Source organism: Quercus robur, chromosome 9 (assembly GCF_932294415.1).
Source record: "Quercus robur chromosome 9, dhQueRobu3.1, whole genome shotgun sequence".
Taxonomy (NCBI): Eukaryota; Viridiplantae; Streptophyta; class Magnoliopsida; order Fagales; family Fagaceae; genus Quercus; species Quercus robur.
In genome coordinates, this window is record NC_065542.1 from 12,000,663 (window position 1) to 12,006,662 (window position 6,000).

General features: G+C 33.1%; 1 long non-coding RNA gene across 1 annotated transcript; it reads right to left on the reverse strand.

The window, feature by feature from the left end:
* Positions 1-4,872: 4,872 nt before the first annotated feature.
* LOC126699293 (uncharacterized) lies at positions 4,873-5,612 on the reverse strand. Its single transcript, XR_007646768.1, has 2 exons — positions 5,354-5,612; positions 4,873-5,152 (listed from the first exon to the last, which is right to left on the reverse strand). It is a non-coding gene; the product is annotated as an uncharacterized LOC126699293 (long non-coding RNA).
* Between the last annotated feature and the right edge of the window lie 388 nt (positions 5,613-6,000).

Here is a 6,000-nt window from a genome sequence, read left to right on the forward strand (position 1 = left end):
AATGAATCTTCAAGCTCAAACATAACCGTGCACCAACTCTGGTTGGTGAATCGTTGATCAGAAATTTCAGAAATAACTAATTCACGGTCTATAGATTCCATACGTAAAAATGTTACAACTTATGAAAGAATATAGATTTATGGTGTTAAGGTTCAATTATTGTACAAAAAAAAAAAAAAGATAGTAATTCATTTATAAATCTCTATAATTGTCAGTAGCCTTACTTTTTTTTTTTTTTTTTTTGGGTCACAAAAAAATGGGTAAAGGGGGGCGGTCAGTGTGGTTTTCCTACCTAGGTGTGACCAAAGTAGCACCTTATTCGCTCTCGTACAAGACCTCATACTCTCAGTCTGTGTGAGAAACTCAATTATTTTTTAAATCGACCGTTTGGGATGAAAATGAGATATAAGGAGTATCAACACATAACGAGTTGTTTGAGACTTGAACTCAAGTCCTGAGACTTGTTGGTCTGGTATCTTACCAACTAGGCTGCCCGACATCTTACAATATCTTAGTTTTGATTGTAACGTATAAACAAATTGGAGTTTGGATCCTATTATTTGAAAAATAAATAAATAAGTTGCTTGTAAGATCTTGAAAAAGAAGCATGCATATATTTTGGAATCTAGTGGATTGACCAAATCTAAATGAGATTGCAAGGAAATGAGAGTTCAATATATGGGACATATTCTTATATTATTTGAAAACGTCATTGGCAAATGGCAGGTGTGGTTAATTAGATATATACAAAAAGCTAAATATCCCCCATTGACATATTCTAATTACTTGAAAAGGCAAATTGCATTGGAGATTTGATTAGCCAAAAATGCTAAAGGACCCACATTAAGGTATTTTAAAATTTGGATTATTAGAAAACACAAAGTTGGGGGATAAGTAATAGTAGTTATTTTTTAAGGGGTAAGCAGTTATATATTAATAAAAGCTTGTTATTTTTTTCTTCACGTGAACAAAAGTATAGACATTAACATGCAATAGACAAGGGAGTATGTAGTAATCTTCTTTGTTTGCTTTCTGATTAATTTATTTGTTACAATTTAAATTCAATATTCTGTCCTTTTTTCTTTTAATACTTTTTCCACAACCTGGATTCATAGCCATAGACCCATAATGGAGGTCAAATTCCCATTCGGTATCTACTTTTAGGTTAGGGCATCGTTGTAAGTTGCTAATTAATTGGGAACTTGAGTTAAGTGCATGCCATTACATGAGAAGGATGTTCTTAGAAGAACCATTACTTACATATACATAATAATTAATCTTAGGACAAACAAATAGATTATTATCTAAAAATACTTTCTAGAGTTTTATACACACACTGACACACATATACATGTATGTATTTATGCAAACCTATAAATATATACCAACACACAACACCACAATATGTTGGTGGTGGGATTTAACAGGTTGCAAATCTGGCAATTACCAACAAATTAACCTACCCAAAATAGAGGAAAAATCCAGAAATCTAGCTATTATGTGAAGAGTGTTAGCCAACATGAAGCAATGAGTGTACCTCCTTTTTGGGTTCAATTCCTTCCACCTCACTGTTTGTAAGGGGAAAAAAAAACCGAGGGTGCCCCCTTGTTTTGTGGGCTTATTACAACTATATGTGACTCTCAATATAAACTTTTTAGACATTATTACAAATTTACAAGCAATTCCTTTCAATTGGTATGTGGCCTTTAAGAACACAGTTTGTAGCAATCTCATCTCTTGCTTTTTACCTTCAAGGGTTTATGCTTGGAGCTTTTAAAAGAAAGGAATAATAAATCATACAAAATGGAATGAAATATAGGTATTTTCACTGATGTGTTTGAGAATTTATAAAGGAATGAAAGAAAATAAAAGAAATATATAGATTTATTGTATATTTTTTTTTCTGGGAGCTAGATTTATTGTAATATTCTTTACCTTTTAATTGTTTGTTCTTTCAATTCATTTTCTTTAAACTCCAAGTGTGGATAGAGTTTCTTGCTTGCTAGGTCAATATTTAGTTTTAATATGGTGTTCCTCTGTTGTCTTGATCGGTTTGTGGAGGCTCTGCAGGTTGGCTAGCATAACTTTCTCTTTTACTATGTTATGACTTAGAAAAAGGTGTTAAGTTTTTATTTTTTTATTTTATACAAGATAGAAATTTTATTATAGCCTAATCTAAGTATATATGTGTATGAAGCTCTCTCATGGAGACTTGAATCTCGACCCTTTCCTTCCACACCCCACGAGTACTTATACTTGTGGAGTGACCATCGCACCTAAGGCATGCGGTGGTGAAAAAGGTATTAAGTTGATGATGCCTATTATGTGTAAGTATAATTAGTTACCTAAAAAAAAGTAATTTAATTCTCATGTGAGCTTAATAATCTTCTGTATCATGTCAAATTATTAGAAATTAGCCAAGCTTGACCTATTTATTTATTTATTGTTGAGAAAAGCTTGACCTAATTTAGTGTTTATAATTGGGCACAATAAATTTGACCATCCAAGTTTAGTCTTAGCTTTATCTCAAAAAAAAAAAAAAAAAAAAAAAGCTAGTCTCAGCTATGCACGTTTACTAGCCCATTGTGGAAGGTGCATAATATGGCGAGCACATTGGTGAGTCCAACAACCAAGTCAATTACCCTTTTATTAGTAAGGTTTGCCTGTCACTTGGGTCCTTTTTGACTTGTCTTTTTCTACTATATGATCTTGAAACTAGCCTGACATAGATCCAATTTTGAGAAGTATCTCTCACTCATTGATTAATTAAGTTACCTTTACATATGTTCATATTAATAAGTGGTTTTATGATTCTTAAATTTTTAAATGGGAGGTCAAGAGGTAGAGAGGAGACAGCTTTTGAACTCATGACCATTTATTTTAATACCATTATAAATTATCAACCGTTCCAAACATCTAAATTGTTAGGATGAATGAGGAGAGTCATTAGTCATTAGAAGCTGCTCTTGGGGAGTTTATGTTGTAAACCATTCACTACGGAGAAAGGCATAAGTTTGGTTTTCCAGTAATAAGTTGGGTTTTCCAATAGAGATAGTTGTTAGGTTCTAAAAGTTTAGAATAATTAACAAATTGTGAGTACAAATTTGTTTAGATATAGATCTTAGAGTCTATAGGATTTATTAGGCAATGCTCAAAGTGCTGCAAGTCAGAATACAAGAATAAGGAAGTTGCAGGTTCAAGAATTCGAAACATGCTAGGTTCGACCGATCGAGAGAATAGATTCGACTGATCAAAACACGGGTTTTGCAAAATTTAATTAAAGCCCATAAGCCTGTTAAGCCCATTAAGTGATTAGGTTTTTAGATTTATTTCACATAGTATTTAAAGGAAACCTTAAGGCACGTTTTGACTTTTGAGAAGACTTTGGAGGTACTCTTGTGAGATCTAAAAGTTACTGTGCCTTCTCCTTTCAAAGTCACTACTAAAAATCATTCTCATACCATTAGAACTGATAGATCTGAAGTTGCTACAACAAAATCATACATAACTGATGATTTAAACCTTCAATGGTGGTCTTGAAGTCATAAACTAAGAGTCCTAGGTACAGTTGATCTTGCACAGAGCTCAAGTCCCATGAAAGAACAGCTGTGTGCGACATTTCTAGACAAACAACTAGAAGACAATAACACTTTTCAAATGACCAAAAACCTTAGGGTGTGTTTGTTTAGAGGTAAAACAGGGTGGATGGAAAACTTTGGAGAGAAAATATGAAGGAAAACTTTTTTGAAGTGTGTTTGGTTGGATAGGGGGAAGAAAAATAAATGGCGGGGCTTAGGTGTTTTCTCCCTAGACCCACCAAAATGTTTTTTTTCTCAAAAATGGGAAGAAAACTGAGTGAGGATGAATTTTTTCTTGATTGACAAAAATACCCATGTGCATGTGCACATGGGCTTCTTCAAATTGCCTTTATTTTTTTTTCTTCTCCCCCTAGGTAATGACAGTGCTTTTTTTTTTCTTCTTCTTCTTCTTCTTCTTCTGGGCATTAACATTTCCTTTTTTCTTTTCTTTTTTTTTCTTTTTTTTTTTCTAGGGCCTGGGCGTGGTAGTTGTTGTTGTTGTTGTCTTTTCTTTTTAAAACTAGATGTGATTTTTTTTTGGTACATGATTTTTTTTTTAATAATAAATTTGAGTGATTGCTCTTTTTTTGTGTGGCTATTTGTAACTTTTTTGTTTTAATTGGACATCATTATTTAACAATGGTATATAAGTAAATTTATTTAATCTCATTTTTTTCCATCCCTTTACTTTTCCACTCCCAACCATATAAATTTATTTAATCTCATTTTTTTCCATCCCTTTACTTTTCCACTCCCAACCAAACAAAAATAAGAGAAAATAAAATCTTTTCTACCCTTTCATTCTTTCACCACAGACCCTTAGTCTTTGCGTAATTTAACAGTTGGGTGCACTTTCAAACAAGTCCAAAGTCTAACTTATTTTTTGATGATGGGGCCACGGTTACTATTTGGCTCTTCCATTGTCGCTGGTGCTGTCATCTCAGTCCCTTTGTGAGTAATATGCTACATTCTTCTGTATAATTCAATTATAATCAATTCTTATTCTTCTTTTTCTATTAAGGCGGATGCTTTTGCTCTCTTTGATGCCTAGCACCACCTACCAATAATCATTTGGCTTTGCTCTCTGACTTCTTTTAGTGGACATTTCTGAATTGATTCTCTACTGATCACCAGCTGACCTAAGACAAATGGAGGTGTTGGTTGGTTTCTCTACGCAACAGGTGCGTTCTAGTACCCTTATGAAATGAATTATGTCCAAATTAATAATTAATTTGAACCATGAAATGAATTCATTTTAAACAGAGATGGTCAATTTCTGTTAGAAGTATCTATGGTCTAAGAAGTAATAAATGAGTTTATTGATAGTTCACAAATAATATATATATAAGTTGTGAAATACCATTTGATAGTTCACAAATTACCAATATATTTGGTTTTTGAATTATACAAAATTATGATGCTCTTGCGGCCTGCTTTTGCTTTCATTCCCCTTTATACTTTCCATGCTGGAGGGGTACAATGAACAATTTTCATTGCACTTTGTAATAGAATGGACCGGGAGCTCAGTGCAATATGGAATAGGCTTGCCAACCTTTATGCACCCTTCATGGGCACTAACAAGAAAATTATACAGCTTATGTGAGCATCAGAAAAGATGATTTTATAGTAGTCCTTAATTAACCAAAGTTGTCTTGCATTCATCTTTCATTTCTACATTTCTTTAAAACCAAACTTGTTTTAAGTATTTAAAAACCACATATAAAAAAGCAAAATAGCTTAACATGCAGTAGAGTGAAATTTACAAGAGGGCCTACCGAACTACCATGATCAAACACAAGCTGCTGCTGATGGGCCTTCAATAGGAGACATAAGGAAGAGCTAAGCAAAGAAGCATACAAGAGTGATATTGGTTCCGGCTCATCTCTTAGCTCTTGATGGTATGCTAGATGTAGAAGATAAGCCGAACAAACATCACGCCATGTCTACTTCTCCGGAAATTGCTATTATACTATGCTTCTGTACTACTTTCTCTCCATGTTGGAACCTGCCCCCCTATAAATAGACATAACGGTTTGTGACATTGCGTTGAGTTGTATATGACTCATCTTATTAAAAAAAAAAGAGTAATCATAAGGAAACAGCATATTCTATATGAGCATATAGAAGATTTATTATGACAAAGATATATTGGGGAATCCCACAATAGCAATCCCTCTCATTGTTTATAAAACCAGCATAATGGAGGATTCTTGCATAAATGCATGTCATCACCAATGTCGTAAAACTAAAGAAAACCAGTTTTATTCAACTTTTAATTAAGTCCAACAAATCGAATGCACCTGATATGATTAATAGGCCTTATTGAATAGTATATTTCATAGACCATTAAATTGCTATAAAGTTCTTAGCAAAGATGCATATATTTTGGAGTCTTACTGATTGACCAAATCTAATTAAGTTT